We start from the raw sequence: 26,379 nt of genomic DNA, 5'->3' as shown, positions 1-26,379 counted from the left end.
TCTCCTTACACTCAGCACCTTGTGGATCTGACCGAAGGACCTCACTGGCACACAGCCCCTCTGATTCTAGCGTACCATCCCTTAGGTCTTCACCGGTGTGCCTGGTTTTAGCCCCTTCCCCCTTCGACTCTAGTTGAATTACCCTACAGCATTCTGAGTTTTTGAATGACTGAAACATTGAAATAACAACCTCTGGTGTAATGGCTGCCAAGAGGTTTTCAAAGAAATTTAGGGTCCAAGAAATAACAGAAAACTTTTTTTTTTTTTTAAATATATAAGTTAAGACAAATATTTTTTTCTATTTGGACAGTTTATAACTTGCCCTTGACTAACTGTTAAAGTAAAACTCTGTTTAGTCTTTAAAATATCCCCCCACCAAAACAACAACAACAACAACAAAAATCTACAAAAAACCATCAAATTCCTTCATTACTGACCTCACACCAGAGGACATTTTGCAGTTAAAAAGAGAAACTCTTGATTTATTAATGAAGTTTAAGAAATGGGTCAAAAAGAACTTTTTTTCTTTGATTAACTTACCACAATGAAGTTCAATCAAAAGTTATGTGTATAACATCTCACTAAGAATTCAAATATTATACAGCTGTTTCAAGGAAGTCAGTTTCTAAAATCAAAATAGCTAGGCCAGGAACTTATGCTCTAGGCTATAATTGCTGTTCTTATAAACTAACATGTTAAAAAAATAAAAACCTTAAAAAGTAAGGCTTCTTTTCATTGTGCCCTCCAGTTTTTAGTAGTGATAGTGTCAAATTTGGATATTTACTGAGAAGTATTATTTGCATGAGTGTAATTAATTCCATCAGTTGGCGTAATCATATACCGAGAATGATGTGTTTCAATTTTTATCTAGAGATGGAGTGGATGGTAGGGTTGGTATTTTTGCTTTGTTTGGTATTTTTCTTTTTTGAAAATACATATAAACTCAGTACATTAATTTGATTGATGGCTAAATGAAAAACCATTAGTAGCTATATGGTATATGGATTTTCAGAAAGCTTGCGTGAAACAGAACTGGTGAATGTTGGAGAGCAAGTTTGAGCACTGTGAAAGGAATGCCAGCCTATGTATTATTTTTGGCAAATCTAATCACTACTGGTTCTTAAGATTTATTTATTTATTTATTTATTTATAAATCAGGGTACCTAGTTTCTTCCATCATCACATGTGGGATATTGTTTTTTCCTTTCTATTCCAAAGGCTTCACAAGCACTTACCATGGTGAGGTATTTGTTAGATTTCTTTGTGGTTTGTTTTTTAATTTCTCCCATTCTTTCTTAGCATATTTTTTTCTTTTGTTTGTGGCAAGAAAAAAAATAATAAACCCTTTGAGCAGTAAAAGTAGAAAGTGGTAAAGTGTGAATATCTTTATGCCTCTCAGACTACTGCAATTGGAACAAACATTTCAAAATTTCCAGATTCATAAAACAAAGACCTCAGTATTTATCTCATTAATGTAGATATGTGAGTAGCTGACAACTGGAAACTTGAAATATGACAATCCATGGCCTATGGTCTTGCAACTACTCCTGTTTTCACTTAGCAAGAAACTTTCAAAAATCACATGAATGATGCAACTTCAGTGCAATCAGTAACACAACTTTTCAGACTCTATACTTCTTTGCTTTGAGGTTTTAAGACAAGTGTTTGATGTCATCTGAAGATAGATTTTTGTGGTATAATACAGATAAGGGTTAGGTCAAGTTTCTGTTCTTTCTCACAAAGGAAATCCTTCAGACACATTCATAAAACAGCAGGAAGGACACCTACTGTCCTTACACATTCATATCATAATGGCTTTTCTTCTTTCTAGAGGACTTTTGCCTAGAAAAGCCTAACAGATAAGATCAGTATCATAATCAATACATCATTGGGAAGCTGCTGGCAGCATACCAACTGTTAATTAATGCTAACATTGTCATACCTGATTACTTTTCAGAGTACTCTGGAACAATTGGATTAAAATAATATAAATAAGGATAAAACATTTAATTAATACTGAAAAGAGAATTATCTCCTCTGTAAGTGTGAATGGCACACTTTCTACAGAAAGCAAACTGAGTTAGAGCTGTCTCAGAATTTAAACACTCCTCCCCCCCCCCCAATTCCCCTTCACATTGAGCACAGTATAAAGCTCCTCTTGAGAGCTTAGTAAAGCCAAAGGGCTTGGGGGGGGGGGGGGATGGGAGGGGAGAGTGTGGAGATGAAACTAGCGTATTATTGTAGGGCCCAAACATATGCAAGGGGCTGCACAATACTAAAAGGGTTCGTAGTATTCCTGTAGCAGCATTTATGTTGTTTACATAGCAGGTAAAAAGAAAGGACAGAGCAAATACACACCTTGCTCGGGTGAATGGACAGAAGCAAAATTAGATGGGTATAAAAGGTAGCCTTGGCTTCCCCTCAACCCAATCTTGTTAGCATACAGCAGAACATATGCAGAATTTTGTAATAACTCATCTTTTTCCTCATCATCTTTTCAAGGATGGTATTCTCCATTTAAATCAGTGGATCAGAATTAGAAAGCACAGCACAGTGCATCTGCTAGGCAAAATGACTTAATGTTTCACTCCAGTCTTACAGATGATCAGATTCAGATCTTTACAAGCAAGTAACTTTCCTGCCCTCCCTAAAATGAAAGATTCTGAAATATCATTCTCTCCTCCTGGATTTTACTAATGAATTAAACAGTCAAAGCTCAATAAGCAAGTCACCTAGAAGACTCACAATTAAGATTGTCACCCAGTGGAAAAATATTTGCAATAGATTTTTTTTTTCCCCAAAAGGATGATATGGAATATCATCCAACATATGGATATGTTCAGTTGTGAGAAATACAAATGGAACATTTTGAATAGCTCAGAGTTCTGAGCAGGCAGAGCACAGCCCAAGCTGGGGTTTCAAATTCTTAGCCAAGACAATGGAAATCTAGATCCCAAGAGCTTTTTCTGAAGGTGGGACTTGTGATCTGGCCCTAGAGTCAAGGATGCAGAAGCCTGGACAGGTGAATCCAGCAAGAGCACTGGCCAGATGACAGGAAAGTTCCCCTCCACCCAACACTCATACAGTGACTGAACACATTGTAAAATTAATATTTATTCAAAAAGTTCCCAAATAGCTCTGCTATCTGCACCCTTATTTTCAGTCACAGCTGTGTTTTAATATCTGATATCCTGGATCATGAATGTCACAAGCCATATAAGACAGCAATACTCCTTGAATTTCTTTTCCTTGTAAAATTTCCTGCCCTTTAATTTCAATCAGTGGCCTATTGTTCTTCAATTACAGACAGGGTAAATAGCATTGACTGATCTGTTTCCATTATGCCAAGTATTAAAAATCTTGTTATGTGGCAGTCAAAGTTTCCTATATGCATATATATGATTTTTTTCCATGAACTTTTGCATACTAGGTTTTCTTTAGATATTTTTTCTGAGACTATGAGGTACAGCATGATAGAGCAGCCAGATCCAGCTGCAGATCATTGCTGTGAAATATCTTTTGGAGAGCCTCAGATTTTTCCATCTCCCTGTTGTATCATCTAAATAATGTCTCTCACCATGATGTTTCAGACTATCAGACTTATTTGATATTAAAAATTGCATATGATAACAAAAAATAAAATGAAAAAAAATGTCTAAAGCATTCCCTAACAACTTAATTGCCTCTGAATCCAAGGAGAAAATTTGCTTAACCCAGAATTGATCGCATATCCCAGAGATAATTAGATGCATTCTAGACAGGTCCAAATTGACTATGAGGCTAGGGAAGAAAGTAAAATGCCTCCGATACTTATGATCTTTATTTTTCTTCATCTGTTGCTTACATGTAATTTTGATCTTCTGGGTAGCAAGCACCTTGTCTTTATTTTTGCTGCTTAGAAGCATGAGAATGGAAGAATGATTTCAGAAAAAATAAAATAGAAAGTTTTTAGAGCTTCTGATAGCAACGTCCACCACTGCTACAATATTGCGTATCATTAAATTTATCCTTACTCTTGACAAGACATTCTTATAATGAGATTTACCAGTTAGCTAAAGTTTGGCAAGGAAGGGGGTTAACCCAGGTGTGGGAAGTAGATCCAGGAGAGAAGTGGGAAGCCTGAAAGGAGAAATCTCTTGGGAGACATTATCTAACCTAATTATGTGAATGATATTTCTTGTACCTCTGAGGGCTAACAGCAAAAAGCAGCTTTGAACAGTTTGCACACTGGGAATAAGTACATCCTTAGAGACGGGAAGAGAAAGAAAGCCAGAGCAAATGATATCCCAGATAAAGCCTGACAAGAAACTTTAAATAAACTGGAAAACAATGACCACAAACTTCACAACAGCATTGCAGGATGCATAAAGTTGGTGCACCCCTCTGTAGGCAACTGAGCATGGGATGACTCCAATGACTGACATGAACTCTTCAATTTATAATCAGAAAAAGATAGCTCAAAATCAAATGACTAAAGAAGTATTTGATGCCTGTTATAATATTAACAGAGTTCTTTTAAATATGATAGTACTGCATAATTAGGTTTCCCTTTCTATGCATGTACAAATAAAAGTTTCCAAAGAAATTTAGAAAAAAATAAAACCATATTCACATAGAAAGGGGGGTGGGGAGGGAGGCCCCTAAAAAACTCAAACCCAAACAAAAGTAAGTTGGAAAAAAATAAGTTCACCAATCAGGTTAATTCTCAGTCCTTCAAAGTTATCTATATAAATGCAAATATATAGCCCAATAACCCATATTCTGACAAATATCCAAATTAGCATTTGAAAAGGTGAAAGCCAAAAGTTATGTGAAAATCAGCAGTTATATAAAGCATTAACGGCCCATTATTGTATTTCACAAAGGGTAAATAACCTATGCATTTAATTTTCACTGGAACATTCTAAATTTCTAATGATGGCCTTGTGTCCTGATCTTACTTTCTAGAGAGCAACACGTGCAGTAAAGTCTCCAATTTTCATTTTTATCAACAGAATTATTTTATTTTTGGAGTAGTTACCAGGTGTTCACAGTCCCACAGCAGATGACAACAAGTACAATCTCTGGATTTTACAGAGACAAACTGACTCAACACATAGTAAACATATATTCAGGATGGTGAACATTATCTGGATTGAAAATAAAAGCTGAGTGAGTGCATAGTGCATTAGTAGCTGAAATATAGTGCATTAATAATAGTGCATTACCACGCCTTTGCTCAAAAAAAAAAAAAAAAAAAAAAAAAAAAGCAGCTGTTAACCTTGGTGCTTGATAAAAAAGACATTAGTTTACTGTGGAAAAAAATAAAAGAATAACACTTCTGCTTTAAGAGTCTGGCAGCAGTGACAAACACAGGCACATTACTTTTAAAATTTACTTTTATAAGATTAAAAATACATTAATGCCAACAAAAACTTTCTCACAAATATATCTTGTTTATGTTGGTCGCCTTCAGTTTGGGATACTTTCACTGAACAGCGTACTTCGAAAGCCAGTTAAATTGCTTTCAATTCAGATAAGAACAAGAAAGTGGTAGTTCATTCAAACGGCCTATCTGAAGAAACTTGAGGATTGATCCTTTCTTCCATTATACCAGTTTTCCATCAATGCAGCTCTGATAGTGTCAATGTAGTTACACTGGCAAAACACTGCTTTAACTGAGGAGAGAATCAAACCCTTCACTTGTAACAACTTCTGTCAAGAGACTAGACTAAGTCACTTTAATTGAGTTCTTCTCACTTTCATTGTACAGAAACAAAGGAGGAATAAAAAGAGATCAAAGAGCCCTTATTTGGAACTAACATAATTGCGTTCCTTGGAGAGAATGGTGAGCCTGAGATTACTGAAAGGAGATAGACTCTGAATATATAAACTAGACTACAGTGATAGTGTAGTGCTTTAAGGGAAAAAGAAAAAAAAAAAGCAAAAAAAGGTTATTTATTGTAACCTTTCATCATTTTGTAATCGAAGTAACGCACGTTCTAGTCTCTCTCACTGTTATATGTCAGCTACATTTTTCTTAAATTTTAGCTTGTGGGAATATGCTTCATCTATGTATTACTTTAAACAATGTTTCTAACAGACTGCAGTAGTCTGGAAAATTTTCATTTCCTAATGAAATGTTAAGAATAGTTTTCTAGCCTTGTACATTCTGTTGTTAGGGTTTTATAAAATGGGCAAATAAAAATTCCAGATCTGAAAAAGATAGTGTACAAGGGTAAATTGTCGAACAAAATGGCATGTAATGGGGAAAAAAAAAAAAATCGCTCTTTGAGGAATTGGCTGGCATATGTCCTTGCCTTTGACTTCACCACTCTACCATGCAAAGGTGAAAATGTTGCAGTGTAACTGATTATGTACACAATTATGGGAGATGTGTAAGTAAATAAGAGTAATCATGCACACAAACTATCAACAAAGCTTAGTGTTTAAGACTCTAAAATTAGAACCAGGTTTACAAAGGCAACTTAGGATGTTAAATACCCAAATGCTCTAAGTACATAGGAGGTCTGGGAATGTAACACAATAAAACAATTAGGCTTCAAAAACCTGGCATTTAAAATATCATTCATGACACTAGGAAGGTTCACATAAGAGTTGGCTTTTAGAATTTTTAGCAAATATATGATCCTTTCAAATATATAGAATGCACGAAGCAGTGCAGGCAGAACTTATAGACACCGACAAGTCTAGCTAAATACTAAAATAAGTTCCGTAAACAGATCTTATATTACCAGTTAGAAATTTAACCAAAATATGCTTTGGCAGACAACCGTGTACCAGTAGCAGGGTAAAGCAAATATTAACAATTACTAGGGCTCTGTACATCATCACTGGCCAGAAACAATTACGGGGAAGTCTGAAGAAAAGAGAGCTTGTTAACCAACCAGTGTGATCCAGATTTCCAGGTAGCAACGTCCATGAAGCCTGTTCATACCCCATGGAGCACAGGCAACAATCATTAGACTCATGCTCTGCTCAGAAAATGCTGACGGCTGTCTCTCCTTCCTCTCACTTCCAGAGGCAGCCCAACAACACCTTATGAATGAAAATCTAAACTTGTGTCTGCAAAGCCCTTCTCACTGTGGAGAAATAGAACCAGAAAACACAAACTAAAAGCTCAAGTGACACACTGAACAACAAAAACAAAATAGAGTCCGTGAGTCATTTATGGGTACAATCAATTACAAACATAGCACAAGCTTTTTCGTCAGGTCAGAACTGTCAAAACACACTGAATCTTCCAGTGCAGGTTAAGTGGAGCTACAGAGACATGATAAAGGATTATCCATCAGGAGATTTTATTTATTTATTTATTTTAATGTTTTGAAGGCTGATAAGGAAGCCATTGCTTGGAGCTGTACTAAAACTCTCACTTGCTGTTTAATTGTGTAACCAGATTGCTTAGTGACATTTCTTCAAAGGTATGGTTTGCATGAATTCTAGCTTGTCTCCAGGGTTAAATCTCTATAAACATGAGGAAAAAATTGGCCATGAGAGAGAGATAGGTAGGCTCACTACAAAATGTGGCTCACAAAATAGGGGAAGAAAGACCAAAAAACAAAACAAAACAAAAAAAAGAAAACAAACAAACAAACAAACAAACCACAACAGACACGGAATAGTGGAAAGAAGGCTGCACAAGAAAGACAATTGAGGATATTGCAGTAGCACTTCATTACTGTTTGAAAAGAACAAGAGTGAGGAGTTAGCAACCCCAAGTCTTTAACAAAAGACAGTTTGTCTTTAACTGCATAATCTGCCCAGGATGACTTTTAACCCAACACTCCAGAGTCTGAGGCTGCTATCAACCTGGAATAATTTACCTAGCTTGGACACAAGTTAAAATAAGGCCTAGCTTATATTTTGGCTAGAACCTGACTCTTTTACAGCAAGGCTGAAGGCAAAGATCACAGGCACACTGAATGCCCTGCCTTTCCCCACCTATATGAGGGACAACCAAGCAAGAAGAAACGGAATCCCAGAGCACAGTAACTACAGAATATGCTTTCAGGAGCACACGTGCTGGTAGAGACAGAGGTACTATAACAGAATAAAGTTTAATTACAGGAATGCTTGCACACAGACAAGGATGGTTAGATCTGACAGGCTAATCTTGGAACAAGACCTAACCAGAGATATTAGGTGAATCCTCATTGAAGGTAACACTGAGGCTGGTAAGCATCAGTATAGAAATCTGTATATAAGAGGTGGAGAAACAGACATGAGACTTCCCTTCTCAGAAAAAAACAAACCCACTTAATCAGGATTGCTGTCATATCTGAGGATGTACCAAGACAGTAAACGATCTTTCAGAGACTGAATTCTGACCATATGAGGCTCTGCATTTTCTCAGAGGCAGGAGCAATTCATCTCATTATTTTAATATAGTCAATTGCATAAAGGTTTTCCTTTAGACTATTCAGTGAGACACGTGTCATAAATTCACAGGGCCAGAAGAAAATATCACAGTACATTTTATATGTTTGCAAATGAGGAGACAGACTAAGGAGAGAGGCTTAACACTGGAATTCATTAAGGAGGACAGGTTACTGGCATGTGATCAGTCACCAACATTTGAGAATACTGGCTTGATTTTAGCTAATATATCAAGATAAAAATTGCAAATTCAAAGCTTGGCTGATGCACTGTGCTTTGCAGGTTCCACATATATCCTTCACAAACCCACAAGATTTTTATTAAGATGTTTGAAAAATTAAACAAAAAACCCACATGCAAAGAAACAAAACTATAAATGAACAAATTGACTACCAGATTTTCCTCCTCCCCCTTTCCTAAAGTTACAGAATTGCTTTGCAGTAGCATTACTGCATTGAATTACCCAATTATCTTCTAAATTATAAAAGGCAAATCTTCACCACCAACTGTTCCTAGGACTGCCAGGATGTGCAGCGTTGCAAAACTGTAGCAAAAATGTAAACAAAAGAGCCCTACTGAACAGGGAGGCAGGCTGTCCACATATGCCAATCCCAGCAGCTTCAATCAAAGGAGAGATTGTTTCACAAATAAACTAAGCCAGTGCAACTAATAAACTCCTGCTCTAATTACTGGCTGCAGATGTATCAACTGAAGCAAATGAGACTCAGGCAGCCATTAATTATCTAATGAGGCCAGCAGTGTTTCTGATGAGGTGGGGCTGATTAAATATTAAACAGTAGCATATGGTTAGTGCCAAGAACAAAAGACTTGAATCTGACTCCCTCTCTAGATACGCACACACACACACGCTTGCACGCATACGCGCACACACACACAATTGCATTTTAAAAGCTCCCCCTCTGCTAAAACAGAAGAACAATCTCACTCTGAGAAAAGTAATTAGGACAGAAATGGAAGCACAAAACTCAAAGGGAGTCTAGTGAGATCTGACTTCTGAAGGTATAACCCAGATGAAAAGGTTTCACATTAAAGGGATGCCAAAAACATTTAGGCATTGCAGCAGTCATCTCTTTGTTTAACCCTTCTTTTTAGTGCAATTGTTTGTTTTATTTTTTCTTCCTCCTTTTCTCTTCCATCCCTATCTTCCTTTATTTTGCACTGTAAAATTCTCATGGCTCACTCACAAACAACAACTATCAAATCCCAAATCCCTCCTTATTCAAAATTCACAATATTAACTCAGTTCACAATATTAAACCAAGTAATGGTAAGTATAAGAAGGAGAATGGAATCATTGAAATGTTATTCAGACCAGATAGGTATGATACTAAAGTGAAGGAAATGTCTAACCTTACTCAACCAGATGTCAAGCCAACTGAAGCCAGCTAATCCCATCAGACTTAAATGGGCAACCAACAGCCAGCATACCAGAGAGTTTCAGATGAGCCACGTGTGCTATTTGTTTCTTCCTGTCAGCTGCTCTGTCCTTCATCGCAGACCTCCACTGGATGTGATGACTTCTTGAAAGGTGAGAATCACCCTTTCCCAGAGTCTGGGGGATGCAGGACATGGCATGCCAAATCACAGAATGGTTTTCCAGCTCTGAAAAGCAATTAAGTATTTTTTTACTATTCAATGTGTCTGGGCAGCTTTGGTTGCAGCCCTGCCCCTGTGCACCAACATGGTTCAATCCACCAACTCTGGGGACTGCCAGATGTGTAACAGGTCTGCTGTATGCTTCACCCAACAACACACACCCTCATGTAAGCATACATCAGCCTGATAAGTTCAAAACTTATAAGACACATATTAAGCTATTCAATGCAAACAATCTGTGCAGTAAGAACTTATTTTTGTGTTTTAAACAAAAACTCTGATCTGGCTGCTGGAAAGGTCTGCCTGCAATCCTAGGGAACCAGAAATTTACAAGAAGATTGAGAAAGCCTTTAGATCTGTCAGGGCAAATTTGCAAAGACAGAAAAAAAAATCAGATATAAAATATCCTTATAAGCAGGGGAAATGGTCTAGAATTGGCAATGGCTGCACATTCTCAAAAACTTGTGAAGACTGCTTTTTGAAACTCTAAATAAGCCAAACAGCATTTGCTGTTTATTTCAAAATACGTTCAGACAGCAGCTACTCATCACATTTTACATTGTTACAGTGACAACAATGTGAGTCCTAGATCTACCAAATTACTTTTAGCTGCTGGTTGTATCAATTTTTTACAGAACAAGCCCATTTATAGATCAGGCCTTTGTATAGTAACAGAAAGAATCAACAAGTTATTATTGATTATCTAAGAGATCAGATTTTTTTGAATACCTTTTGCTCTTACAAATGTTTTCCATAAATATGAAAGAATGGTACTCCCCCATCTGCTTTTTTTCCCCCTCTTTTTTTTTTTTTTTTTTTTTTTTTGATAATACCCTTCTTTATTATAATCTCCTTAATATCCATCTGCTACCCTTTAGGCTAAAGCTTCTTAAATTCAAATATAGGGCTATTTTTATCACAGAAGAATATATAAAGCAATAGAAACATTTTAATGGATTTTTGTGCCTGTGGCCCTTTCTAGCTGAATTTCCATAATGAAATCCAGTTACAGACATTGGTGCTGCTACAGTTGGCTGTTCACACACATAAAGAATGAACATTTTTTTGTTGTAAGCCAACCCAGTAAAACAGAGACTGCAATAACTACCTACAAAAAAACAAGGGATTTTTTTCCTCTGTTGTTGCTTTAGTATAACTGTATATAATGCTATTTTTACTCCAATAGGGCATAACAATCAAGACAAAACCATGGCTCTACATCAAAGTTATAAATAATAAGTATAAAGTCATTTTCATAAGTTGAAACTAACAAAATGAGGATCCTTTCTTTTGTGCTTGGTATTCAGGAGCATCAAAATAGCTTCATAAAAACAGCTGCATGCAGCAACATTCAAAATAAATGTCTAAGTATGCTGAGTATTTGTATTTAAGGTTTGGAGAAATATTTTTCTAATAATACTTATAGGATACCAGTTCTTCTCTGTGAAAACATTTTATTATCCTGTAGCTGTAAATGGAACTGAGCACAAAACAGCATCTTATACCATAAATATTTCTAAAATTTTAAATGTTTTCCCACTTCTCATCAGGAAGAAAGCAGAACTTTTAATAAGGGAAGAGAAAGGTTTCATATGAGCCATGGAATAATGAGCAGCCCATCTAAACATTCAAACCTAGGCCAGGCCAGGAGCCAGGCCAGGTCCAGGAGCCTCTCCCCATTTGAAGAGGAGCCCCCAGTCAGGGGACTAACAGCTAACAATCCAGGCTTCTTCCTCACATGAACAGAAATTCACTTTTGCAATAGCCGATTCCTGATAGCAGGTTAGTTTCACTAACTGAGCTTTTCTAGAGCTAAATTGTCTAATCAAAAAAAGCTCCTAACCAGCTCTAATGTAAACTATTTATATCTCAATGCCAGCAACTGCATTTGAGAAACAAACCATCAATCTCTCTGTCAACTCAAGTGAAATAAATTCAGGATCTGAGACATGGAACAACAACAGAGCAACACTATCTTGTGCCACCTAACATCAAAAACAAGCAGGCTGGTAATCCAGACATCCTCAGAGGAATTGGTGCTGAACCCCCTTTTACCCATCTGTTCTCCATCAGCCTTCTGTGCAAGTCATTGAATTTGCATGGTTCATTTCTAATGAATCAAGATGACCAGCACTCAGACAACAAACCCTTAATAATCACAAAAAATATATTCTAGTCATTATTTATATATTAAAATATAACTTGTCAAACTTATCACTGATTCTTGAGTCTGATCACAATGCAACTTGAATCAGTTTGACTGAATTCTGTGGCTATCCCAACTGCTCAGATACTATTATTTTTTAATCAGGCCCAAAATATCACAAAATGTGCAGTTAAACACTGAAATGCTGCAGAGAGATAATGAATAGCAGCACTATCAAGAGTATCTGATAGATTTAGAAGCCTGGCTAACTTCTAAAACCTGGACCTCAGCATATCTATAATGTTTATGTTAGCAATTACTTAAAAATCTAATACCTGTTTCCAGAAGTCTTCACCATGAATTGTCTAAGAATCTACACAAAGTGTGATGAGCTGGTGCATTTTTATAAATGCCCTTTCACAGAAAGGATGCACTTTGAATAACTTGTTACTGTTTAGTGCATTGAACACACTTAACACTGTTTATTTCAACACTAGAATTATCTCAGACAAAAAAAATCTGAAAAAGCTTTTGTGTATTTTAATTCTAAAGATTTAAATATTCTAAGCCTAGTGGTATTCTAAACCTTTATGGTAAGTGTTAACAAGTACATCATTCTTTCTCCTTCATGTTCATGTAGTATGTCCCTGTGGAAATCAAATATAACATACTTCCTTTGACTTACAGGCAGATCTCTAGAGCTTTTCTAGATTTTACTCTACAGTGTCCTCATTTACTGAAAAGTTAGATTCCTAGCTTAGAACATTGCTTTGCAGTTCTGATGAATATTCAACCATATCAAAATCAGTGAATATTAGAAAAATAACTGGAAACTTTCAGTGATAAACACTGATCAGCATCTAATAACATCTGCAAGTAATGTGGGGCCATTGAGGCAGCAGCAGCAGCTCTGCTGTGGTGGTGTGTGCAAAATTAAATGATCAGCCCAGTTTAACACACTGTCACACTCAAAACCTTTGTGTGGGCAAAAAGGGAATGCCATTCAGACATGAGAAATGAAAAAGTTATTGTCTGCCCACAAAGGTTTTAAAGCATAGCAGTCCGTGGTACCTAATATTAGACATCAATGAAGCTTGTTTCTAATTAGTTAACACTCTTCAAATCATTAGCACAAGCATCACTAGCCTCTGCCCGTGCTCTGTGCTCTGTTGTTCACACCTCTGGCCCTGCTAGATCCCCAGGCAACAACAGGACACAGCAGGGACAGGATAGAAGGGGGGACAGGACAGCTGGCAGCAGCCCCAGCCTCTCACCAGAAGGAGCGGGTGATCACATGGACCTTTGTGGGGCTGGGGTTTGCCTGGGCCGGGCCTGTGCTGCCTTACCACAGCGGGGCCACCTGCCCCTCGGCCCTGTCCACCCAGAGCTGCACAGAGCCTGAACCAGATGGTTCCAGCGCTCTCAGGTCACGCTGGAACTGACTACACACCAGTAATGCCAAAATCATACTCGCAGGATGATAGCATGTATCTTTGCTTTCATTCAGTGGGCACCAGTTGTTGTGGCTGACACCTGTGATCACCGCTGCTGACAAAGAGAAAAAATAAGGCCACTACAGCAGCATCTTCCACGACTCTGAATAAAATTTGTTAATAAAAATAAGGACCACTGTGGCCTCTGTGCTCTTGGCCATGAGGTCTTGTTTTTGGGGATACCAGGACAAAGAGTTCAGAGGATGAGATCAAAATGTTCTCTTGTCAGAGAACATATTGAAAACACTAATGAAGAAAAAGCTGAGTTTCCTCTCCTTATCTGTTTTGTTTTCCTTTCATGCCTTCTAAGTGTTTTCTGTATTCCTTAGTGGAAGAGAAGATGTAACGTATTTTCAGAGGGACTCAGCTCCTACAGGATCCCAAATTAGCTCATTTAATCTACATGGGTACTTGAATCCTCACTTTCAGACATTCGTTAATTAAGCTACATTAAACCACACAGGCAAAAAAAAAGAGGCTATGTTCAGATAAATTTAAGGGTTTGATTTTGTGATTTGAAACCACAAAGCAAAGACATGCAGAGAGCCCAGGCTGGTGCTCCCTCATTAACTCAGCATATTGTGACATTTATAGTTCTCACTCAGGACAAGGAAAACAAGGAAAATATGGGTTTACAGTGGTGGAACAAAACTAGATAATGCTGCAGAAAAATAAAGTTTGTGTCCAAACGATGAGCCTGCACAACAAGGCTTTGCCTTCTAGGCATTCAGAAATCTCTCTCATGCTTATGCAAATATGTTTATGTTCACAAGGAGAATTTCTGTGCTGCCATTTGAAAGCCTCTTTTCTATAGATGATCCAGCTATTATGTCAGTAAGCAGAACTCACCACTGAGTGAGGTAAATAACCACGTCCAAAGATGTGGTAAGCAAGAAAAATATTTTTTTTTTGTGAAAAACAACAACAACAACAAAACACATGAACTAGAACAGGATGATTTAAAATATTTAACTAAGTTCAATTTCATATGTAATAGACAAGAAAGAAAGGCTATACACAGATAAGCAATACAAAAAGTACAAACATCAAAACGTCTCCAAAGTCATTAACACACTATTTCACAAATATTTACACAAAAATGTAAGCTTTATGTAGGCACTGCTTTCCACCCCACTTCTTAGTTTCTGAGAACTTCAGAAATGTTTTTATCAGTGTTTTATAGAGATATTCCCACATGAAAAATAAACAAACAACAACAAACAAACAAAAAACACACACACACACACACAAAAGAAAAAAACAGGTAACAAACTCAGAAATAAACACCTCAGGCGAAAAACACAAGACCATTGTATATTCCAGACTGATAACTAAATAAAAACCTGTTCTATTCTTACTTGCTGTTGACTTTAATAACGCTGCATGGAAATAAGTAAATAACAAGCAAAATTCTCCCCACTTACAAATTCATTTTAACTGATTTTTTCCTTATCTGTAGTTTAGAATTAATCAAACCCTTTTTGTTAAGCATACAAAGAAATAAAGGACCCATGCTGTTTGTTATCTCTGTAAAAAAAATTAGGGCCATAACAGATTCAGTGAGAGAGATTTTTCAAGGGAATTTAGGAGTACAGTTTCCTCTGAAAACAAATCACATACTTTCCTAAGTGTGGTAGATAACACTTGAGACCCAGCATAAAGAAATACAATAACAAAGAAATGCAATAATCCAAATATGTATTGTACTTTTCCTATGGGTACAGGTAACACTTTGAAAACCTTGAGCCTGTGCTTTCCTTTCATTTACATGAGGAAAAAAATATGGTGAGAGTGTTAGCGATGTGTGCAAGACTACTAAAGCTCACATGCAAAAGAAATTAGTTTCTGTTTCTTTTGCTGTTCTTTAGAAATGTATTTAATAATAGTTATATTATTTGAAAACAGAGGTGAGAACACTGAGTTGAATTCCCAGTTAAAACAATGTTATTTTATTTATTTTTTGTTGTTTTTCAGCAGCTTTAGAAGAACCTCCCCGAGATTTGGGAAGAATCTTCCCTCAGACAATAGTGCTGAAAAGAGCATCTCAAGATTAACTTGCCATGATATCATTAAAATATTATTTCAAGAAATAGTCAACTATCTACATTTATAACCAAATTCAACATTTTTTCCCCCTCTGGGAGCAAAGTAACCAAATTTTGTATGTAAAAGCAAAAAGTTAAATGTGAATCTGTGTGCTGTCTTCAATTCCCTAGACTAGCATCTTGATTGGTTCTGAGCAAGTAATTAGCAGGAAATTAGAACGGATTTTTTGTTTCTTGTTGCTTTTGTTTAACATTAAATTCCATAACATTCAGAAAAGTGCTTTAGTGCATTGCAGTAGGCAAGACAATAGATAAAGGAAAATTATTTTACATCTATCTTTGAAGTTGTATTTTTTATCTTGCCTTTCCCCCTACATATTTATAAAAGAAAAGAAAGGAAGCCTTCTAGGGACTTACATTTTCCCTTTATGGTTTAGTAGCTAGGTTTCCTAGGCAGCTTTTGAAAAGGTATTAAAATAGTCTATTACCAACGTCTGGCCACGAAGAAGTAAATGGAATACGGTCAAGACATATTTTTGATATCTACTGCAAAACGTTATGCACCCTACTGCTGATAGCCTTCTCCGTTGTTGTGACCCTTTTACTTTTAGTGTTCCACACTATGGATTTCATATATTTATACACAAACGTACACATTTATATATACATAGTCTTATATGCTATTAATTTGTTTTGAAGGCTTCATTTTCAGAAACTCATGATTTTTTTAAAATAAATCTTCATTTTGTAATAAAAAGAAAGTACAAAAATCATGGCTTAGGCAGAAATCCAACCCAGAAATTCTGAAGCTTAGTCAAATGCACCATCCATCAGGGCTGCTCAAGAAGTACATCCTCAAGCTCAAAGGGCAGGGCTTACTGAGAAGTGACAGAGGTCATAACATCATAGTAGTTTGTCCACCCTAATGGTGTTTTGAGGTTTACAGAAATGAAGAAACAAGAATCAAAGATAATATCAACTTACAATATGTCAATATATAATTTACAATACTATACAATATATATAGTATTATACACACTGCAAAGAATAATTGCTCAGTTTTTCTTGTATTTTATCCTCATAAAAGGTAGTCACTGATTTGTAAATTAATAATAATAGCAAATCGTTATTAATAATAATAAATGCCAATCATTAATTTTGTTTGTTTCACCATTCCTATCTCTAGGTAACTTAAACCCTAAACCCTATTTCCCAACTGAATATATCTTTCTGAAAGATAAAGTCAAAGCTTTTAAAAGTAATTAGGGACTAAAGCAACTAAAGAATTTATGTTTTGGACTTGAATAGGTTATAAGTGCAAAAATGTGTAGTTGGTTGAAGATACAAACAAATATTTCTTTGAAACAGCTGCATTGGCTGAATATATTACTGCCTCATAAACCATTATAGAATTTAACAATAATGTAGATTGGAAGAAAGTGCTAGAGTTTTTAATATTTCCAGAGGTAGAGATCCAGTGTCTCCCAACAAATGCAGCTCTCTCAGTCTCTCCCCCTATGCTTTGCTGGGCCCCCAGGTAACCGTGGTAGCCCTACATTCTTTCCATTTCTCTCTAGGGCCAGGGATTCTGATTTCTCAGTGGTGTTGACAATCACTTATTGTTGAAAAGATTTATTTATTTATATTTGAGCAGAGGAAGATGAAGAAACTATAAAGAGAAGTTTTAAGGAACATGACTTGGAAAAGTCTGGAGGAGATTGCATTGAAAGGGATTTATTTTGTTTCTAGCGGTTTGACAGGAACCTCGAGTTAATTACAGAAAAGTAGACAAACATTGTTCTTATTTTACACCTTTCCAGCCTCATTTGTCTGAGGTTATATTAAATGTCATGAAAAAGACTAGAAAGAACTGATTCTACTTATTTCATCCACAAAATAGGATCGTGAAGAAAGAGGGCTGAAAAGCCAAGCATTATATTTACAAAGCAATACAAGCATAAATCTAGACCAAGGGTTTCGGTGTCTCCCATCTGTATCCTTCACTCCCTACTCCCTACCACACATTTTGTGAGGCATTTGTAAACATCACAATTTGTCTCTTAGTGGCAAATAAACGTTTTACATGTAAGAAACATAGTAATTTCTGTTCCTATCTCTAGTAGGTAAGATTTAAAATGAATTTAAAAGTAGTGACTTTCAAAGGCAGTTTTATATTAAATTACCCCTGCTATTCAGTAGGAGTTGGATACTGTACTCTCCAAAGCAACTTGGAAAATGCTAGGGCTTTTGCATCCCTTTTTCGGTCCTGACAGACAACTACAATGAAAGATGAGCAAGTTAAATTGAGACTACAGATTGGATTATATTTTTTAGGAATGGAAGAGTACAAAGTAGCTAACAGAACTAATCTGTTTGTGTAAGTGATACATGATTAGATGTTTGCAGAACTCTCTGTAGATGCATGGCAGTGTATACAAATGCTAAGTATCACTATATGTAAATTAGCTGCCTCTGCAGATTTCTTTTTTCTGTTGAGTCAGCAGCTACTCATTCCTTAAATGATGCTCTTTTTCTCAGAGTACTCCTTGATGCCTTCTGAACATTTTTTCCCTATGGTAGATAATGTCTTTTGCAATGCAAGATCCAATTCATCTGACAGTCATGGATTGGGTATACTGCTGAGGGGAGATAATGAGAATCGTGGATTTCTTGAACACTGTCTTCTGAAGATCTTCCATCTATTTTCTGTTTGCCTGTATCTTTACCATCAATTTGTGGTCTTAAAATAGAAGTTTCTCCAAGAAGCTCTTTGGCAAAACTGTTTCACTGATATTGAAGACCCTATTGGCTTTTGTTTAAGATTTCATAATAATAAAATGCTTTAATGGAAAATCAGCTTCAGGCCAAGAGGAAAACGCTTTTTGTGGTACAGACCCTGGGGGAAACACAGCAAAAGCCTTCTTAGAATAGCAAAAAGTAATCACCCTTTTCCTCTTTGACTCAGCATCCTTCTTGAAAAGCTGGAAACTCATGTTTGCCCAGGAAGGCTAGCTAGGCCTCCCAGAGAACTTCATACCTTCAACTTGTGAAGGATAGTTTAAATTCAGATGCAGAGTAGACATAGATACAAGATTTAGCAACGTCTGGTATATTTTTCAGTGTTTCCTTGAATTTTGTTTAAAAAACAAAACAAAACAAAAAACCACCCCAACCCAACCAAACCATCATCAAACAGGAAAGTTAAATGAAAGGAGGTATTTCTGAATCATATCGATCAATTATAACATGGCACGTCTACACCTACTTTGGATTCCTCTCTAATGCATTTACATGCTGGACTGCAACAACTCATTTCACATCCCATCATAGTCATACTGCACAGATCCACAACAATTTGTAATGTCACTGTTGAACAATATGCACACATCCTGAGAGCATGGTCCAAGCTTTGTTTCTTAATTCATAACTGTCATTTAGTCTTATGAAAAGACATGACTGTTTGCATCAAATATACCTCAGAATTACACTGTAATGCTAGATGATTGGTAACGTTTCGTTCTATAGTAAGTTTCACAGTCCTTAATTAGGAAAATTAATACAAATTTTCACTGTACAAAATAAAATAGTTTTATGGTTGGGGTGTGTGGTATTTTAAAATTCCCATGGTTTACTTCCTACAGCATTCAGCCTCCAGCATTTGTCTCTCAAACTGAAGTTCTCCCATCTAGCTGTATCTTTTCCACCTTAAATATCAAAGAAAGTGTAGGAAATTGATTATCCAGTTCTCTTCTGGAATCCAGTGGCTATTAAACAAAATACCACTACTACTTCATTTGATTAGAAGTTTATCTATAACCATTCAAGACCATTTTGTTTCAGTATCTCTTACTTAACAAGACAATTTTTACAGGAGTTATTTACCTCTATGCCTACTTGATCCCTCCTAAATAAGTAATAACTATTGATTTCTAACATTTCGATTATGTGAATCATTTCTTCTACTTCAGTAACTCTCTTTACACCTTTATTAACTGGGCTTCTAATACCAGGACACAAGTTATGCATTAAATTCATTTCTGTAAGTCCCACGGTATATCACTAAATCTTTCTATTGCTGTGTTTTTATGTGAAACAAACATTTAGTTGTGGGCTGTTTTATTTCCCTTTTGTTACACTTTTGACTTCTCTTTGTTGATTTACAGGCCACCCACTATATATTTTGGTTGATTTGTTTGTTTTCTACCAGAAAAAGACCAACACCAGCTCTCAAAACCAGCAGCATGTATAAAACAGTGCTGGTGCATCCAGAAGTCTACATTCATACTTGACTTTTCATCCTAGTTATCTCAAGATATTTAAAACCATTACCTGGATTTCTCCTTTCCAGCATTCATATTTGTACCTCTCAGTTATGGCACGGTGCAGAACAGCATTGAGAACAATACTTATTCTTTTTTTTTAAGGCTGAGTGCAGACTAGGGAGGGAGAGTTACAGGAAGTTCACCTGTTCTTCAATAGCACCCGATTCCAAATAAAGACAAATACAGAACTTCCTTACACAGATCGACATGTCCGTGCAGAATACTTTCCAGTGGAGTTGAACAGCTATGCACATTTATGTTCTGTTCACTTCTCCAATTCCTTTCAATAACTGTTAATTCATTAAGAATTTTTGTCATTTCTGTGCTGAGATTTCACTACTGTAAAATTCAAACTCTGAATTCAAACTTCTGCTTTAAAAATCACTGAAAAACACTTCGGTTCAGGAGTGCACCAAGTGACTGATTGTGATTGTAAGCTTCAGTGCTCATCTCCTCCCCCTCGCTAACAGGAAGCTATTAGCCACTCTGAGATTTCAAACAGTGAGGCTGATCAAAGGCCCAACGGTCACAGCCACATAAACCTACTGAGACTTAAAAAGAATGAAAAATATGGGCTCAGTGGTATTATAAAATATGCACATACGTATTCCTCTGACTTGCTGGGAGTTGCACAACAGAACAGGGGAAATATTATCTATTTATGTGTAAGCTTTACTTTAATCTCTCGGCGACCTGGGTTACAAAAAAATATGCAGACATACTGAGTAGTGAATACCACAGAGTAGATAATTAGCTAAACTTGCTTAGTTATTGCAGAAGAATTTTTTCTCTTTTCCTTTATTTTAGCTTTCACATAGCAAGTTCTTCATTCACATAGGCTGTAAAGCCTAACGCAAAGCAGTAGTATAAAATGATGTTATCGTTTTTTTAACTGATGGAAAAGGTAGAAAGAGAGATGGTTGGAGAATATCCAAACAATGCAAAGCTTACTACAGCTAAGTGGTGAGGACAGACTGCAAAATCCCAAAGCACTAAAAAAAAAATAAATATCGATTGTATGAGACCAAAACCACAAATTGCAAAGGTTATGGGCTAGATTTCTAATATATACACTGAAGTATTGAAGTTATTGCGACAAAAAAGCTACATGTGTTGCAAGCTCGTTGTCCCTTTTGATTGAACATCATTCTGCTATTTAGCCATTTCTAGCAATTCTCTCACATGTAAATTAACTGGTACCACCCAGGACTAATTTTCCTCAGTCTCCTCTACTAGATGCTTATCACCAAATTACAGGACTGCATTTGTCTTTGAAACAATAGAAAAGTTCAGTTGGAAAGGACCTACAAAGATCATCAAGCCGAACTGCCTGAGCCCTTCAGGGTTAAGCAGAATAAAAGCATATTATTAAGGGCATTATCCAAATGTCTCTTGAGCACTGACGGACTTGGGGCATCAACCACCTCCCTAGGAAGCCTGTTCCCGTGTCTGACCACCACCATGGTAAAGAAATTTTTCCTGATGCCCAGTCTGACCCTCCCCAGGTACAGCTCTGTATTGTTCGCCTGTGTTCCATCACTGGTTCCCAGGGAGCAGAGACCAGCACTTCCTTCTGTGTGTGCCCTCCTCAGGGAGCTGTGGCCATAAGGCCACCTCAGCCTCCTTTTCTCCAGACTAGGCAAACCAAGTGTCCTCAACCTCTCCTTGTAGGACATGCCCTCCAGCCTTTATTCTAACTTTGTTGCCCTCCTCTGGAGGCTTCCAAGTGTTATCAATTCTGAATCAATTTAACTTGATAAGGTTTATTTATGGGGTTAATAAAAGGCAAGTAAACAGTGCTGAGTGCACAGGGAGTCTGGGCTCCTCCAACACGCACACACGTTACATCAGGCGGCTGTTTTTTATGCTCCTAGGCTAATACATATTCATTACTACTTCTAGAAAAGGCGGGGTTATTATAATTAGTTCCTGGAATCCAAACCCTCCCACTGGCGCATGCGTATCAGTCTCCGGTGGTCCCTCTGGGGGCTGCTCATGCTAAAGGCTTGTAGCCTTCCTCCCAGGCTTTGTCCTTGTCCTTTGTCCATCTTGGCTGGATATCAGAGACTTGCGCAGTGTCCCATGCAATAGTCAGCAGTTATTCTGAAACCCCTTTGTTCTCTTATCCCCTGATATCAGAGACTCAAGGTTTACCCTTCAAACCCTCTATTGACATGAATTGCTGGAACATTCCATACACAAGTATCTTAATATCCATTTTATCTTGTGGAGCTGGGGACTGTACATGATATTTCACATTAGGTTGCACCAGTGCTATAGTGAGTGAGTCACCTCTTTTGACTGTCTGGTTATGCTATGTTTAATGCCTCCCAAAACATGGTTTACCCTCTTGGCTGCCAGCTCACACTGCTGCCCCATGTTGAGGCTGCTGCCAAGCATCCAGGTCCCTTACTGCTGAGCTACTCTCTAGTCACTCATCTCCTAATCTGTGCCTCTGTCTAGTAGTACCCTCTCCTGGGAACAGAAGCCAACCTTCATTGAATTTCATGCCATTGATGACTGCCCACTGCTCCAGTCTACCTAGATTCTTCTGCAAGGCCTCTCATCCCTCTGGAGAGTTAACAGAACCTTCCAGATTAGTATCATCATCATCAAACTTACAAAGGATACATTCAACTCCTGCATCCAGATTATTGATAAAAATGTTGAATGGACCAGGCCCTAGAAGCGAGCCCTGCGGACCACTTATGACTGGCTGCCAGCCAGATGTAGCCCCATTCACTACAACTCTTTGAGCTCTACCATTGAGACAGTTCATCGCCCAGTGTAGCATGAACCTATTTATCTCACAGTTGGACAATTTGTCCAGAAGGATGCTGTGATGGATGGTATCAAAGCCTTTACAAAAATCCAGAAAGATCATGTCCACCACCTTCCCTTCATCTACCAACTGGGTGACCTTATCATAGAAGAATATCAAATAATTAAGACAGGACTTCCCTTGCATGAAGCTCTGTAGACTACACCTGATAATTGCTATGTTCCTAACTGCCTTTCAATATCTCACGGTATACCTCCATAACTTTTCTAGGCACTGAGGTTAAAGTAACAGGTCTGTAGTTTCCTGGTGTTCTCTCATACCCTTTTTATAGATTAGCATAACACTGCCTAGCTTCCAGTCAGCAGGGACTTGCTCAGGCTCCCAAGACCTTTGGTAAATAACTGAGAGGGGTCTAGCTCAAACTCCTGAAAGAAGATATTTTTGACATGGTTAAAAGACTAAGAGTGAAAGACAAATAGGCAGATAAATGGTAACATTTCTACAAGCCTTCACTCCTACACCTCCCAGGGAATAGGCTTAAAGTGAGTTGTTGTGATATAGCAAGGGGAACCCTATCCTTGGCTAGCCACATGCTCACCTTCAGCTGTGGGACAGTCAGTGTCAAACAGGGTATCACATAGACCTCAACACTGCTCCAACCCTTATTCAAGGGTCAAACAGGACACTGGTTGTTATCTTCCTTGTGATTAACTACCTCTTGCTTCACAGGAACAATCATGCCTTCATCAATGTTTGAGGCTAAACAGGTGTTAAGTTAACTCAAGAGGGACTTGGAACATGCCTCCTCTACTAATGAGTAAAATATGGATACAATCAAAATCTACATTCTGCCTCAGACAGCAAGATAGCTTAGATGATGAGGAACATTTTTCTCTAAGTTTTTAAAAATCTTAAAACGTGAAGATTATAGGATTGTTTGTTAGGGTGTGGTGTAATTGCCTGAAGTAACTAGGAAAATAAAACATTCACATTTTAAAGAAAATGTACAACATTGAAGAGGCTTTCAGGGTAGGGCGTAGCTGCATTACCTGAGCGTTCCCTAGGCTCCCAACCTTAGATGCTATAGCGCTGGGGGAAGCTGGTGTGCTAGCTCTAAGGAACAGTATGGAGCGTACAGTGGAGTGGAGAAATCACGGCTTGGCTCTGTACCAGGTGGGGACTTGATTGTTCTTGTGCACACCAAGACCGATAAACTGCACTTTTTGCTACCCTGAGCCAAGGACCTGTCATGCTTTGACAAATGCTGTACCCTAGTGTACTTTTTGCTCATTATATCATTATAATACCAAAACACACCTCCATCCCAAAAGCTACCCACCTCCAGGGTGCAACCACCCCTCACTGAGCATGCGCTCTGAATTTCTCGGGGCCTATTACTTTAAACGGAGACGGGAGAACTTTTCACCAATCATAACTAAGATATGCTTTACTAGAGTCGCTCAAGCTCCACCTAAAAGATAGAAAATAATATAAATTGGCCTAAGAGAGAGGGGATGTTAGGGAAAATACCACCTTCAAAGGAGATACAATCCCAAGGGAATACAACATCCTTAGGACCTCCTGACTCCTAGGACCAGTCAGCGGGCTGAGCCTCTCTTCCCCCCCATTGGGATGCCTTTGGATGAGATTTCATAAATCTTTCTAGAGTCTTTGATCCTTTTAATGTGTTAATTTCTAGGCTGTGCACCTGTAACACCTGTGTTTTTCATGCATGCTAGCTTGCTTTTGCAGACAGTCACTATCACTGGCAATCCAAAGAACCTGAGTACCTGTTGCTGTAATAAATCACACTTGATTGCATTGTTCCTGGTCATGATAGCTCTCATTAAACGCGACTAGAGAAAGGGTGGTTATATGTTATTGGTGAATCCATGACCGTGAAAGTTCGGTGTTCTGAATCCAACCAGACCCCTAACAGTTAATGCGTTATTGGTGAATTCTGTGATTGTGATAGTTCCGTACCCTGAATCTGACCGTGCCCATAACAGTTAATCAGCTACACCCCTTAATGTGACATAGGGTTACATAGAAATCAGATATCATAAGTACTAACACTAGGCACTTGTGTTCTGTCGGTTGAAAACTACAGCATAATTATGAAAATTTCTTTAAGCAAGCCAATATATCTTTATAATGATAGTGTAAGCAGCACACATCTCAAATTTCATGCTTTCAAATATTTCTTATTGAACATGTTAAAAAGATAGTTGTAGGTCAAATATCAAATAGGACTCACAGGGTGAGTCCTGTTTGGAGCAAGAAAGAGATATGCCTTGTGGAAGACGATCAGGTTAGGGAATACTTAAGCAAACATGACATACATACATGTACAGGAACCCTGACAGAATGCACCCACAAGTACTGAGAAAGTTGGCCAACATCATTGCAAGGTCACTGTTGATAATTCTTGATCATGTATATAAGTACCTGAGGGAAGGGTGCAAAAATGATGTAGACAGGCTCTTTTAGGTGGTGCCCAGTGACATGACAAATGGCAACGAGCAAAAGCTGAAACACAGGATGATCCATTTGAACATCAGGAAATGCTTTTTTACTGTATGGACGACTGACTACTGGAACTTGTGGTTGAACCTAGAGAGGCTGTGGAGTCTCCCTCTGGAGATACTCAAAAGCAATCTATGTGTCCTGGGACACCTGTTCTATGAGGCCATATTGAGCAGGGGGAGGGGGTAGGTTGGACAAGATGACCTCCTTCCAACCTCAGCCTTTCTGTGATTTTGTGATCACTATAGTAGGCCAACCCTCACACATCTGCACTACAAGCATTTCTTTCTTTCTTTCTTTCTTTTTTTAAAAGAGATTTAGTCCATTTTTTTTTTTAGAGGAATAATTCATGACATTAAGGAATATACCACAAAACCAAGATGCCAAATTAACAGCATGAGCTACATAATAAAGAACTGTACAGAATTTAACAACATGAGTCAATGAACTGACCACAGACCACTCAGCCTCTGTGGAGTATGAAATTTCCTTCCCTGCTACTCTGAAGTGATGCTGAACTCCACACTATGCTGCCATTCATTCTTGAGGATTCGGCTAGGTCTCTTTAATACCACACGACATAGTAAGAAGTTCAGAAACCACCTGCATCCATAACCACTTTAGCCATACTATGAGCAAGACTGATTCATGTATGTGAATCATTTATTTACTCATACAGAGTCTAGGAACCGTGTATTGAGAAATCTGGTTTGTCAAAGAAATTTCGTCCCTAAAAATAAATTTCTCTGTGTATAGTGCAGTTTTGAAAAAGAAGCATGCCTTCCATTTTGGAACAAATTCATTTGGTTGTTTCATGGCTCTATCATTTAAAATCTCAGGAAGGAAGGACAGTTTACACAATAAAAGGGAAGAAAAAAAATAAAAACGTTTCAAAGAGAAAGTGTTCAAATAAATGTCTTAAAACCAGCTTTGTACACTTAACGTAGAGAAGGGGTCCTGCGGGCCCCCTGCAGAGAACATCTCAGCAGTCCGTTTTATGCCTCTGTGCAGCTGCAGTGGTTCTTCCATCATGCTACACAGAACTGAAAGGCATCACTGCAACATACTG

The sequence above is a fragment of the Aythya marila genome, assembly GCF_965140915.1.
Source record: "Aythya marila genome assembly, chromosome: 15".
NCBI lineage: Eukaryota > Metazoa > Chordata > Aves > Anseriformes > Anatidae > Aythya > Aythya marila.
Note: the sequence above shows the minus strand (reverse complement) of the source record.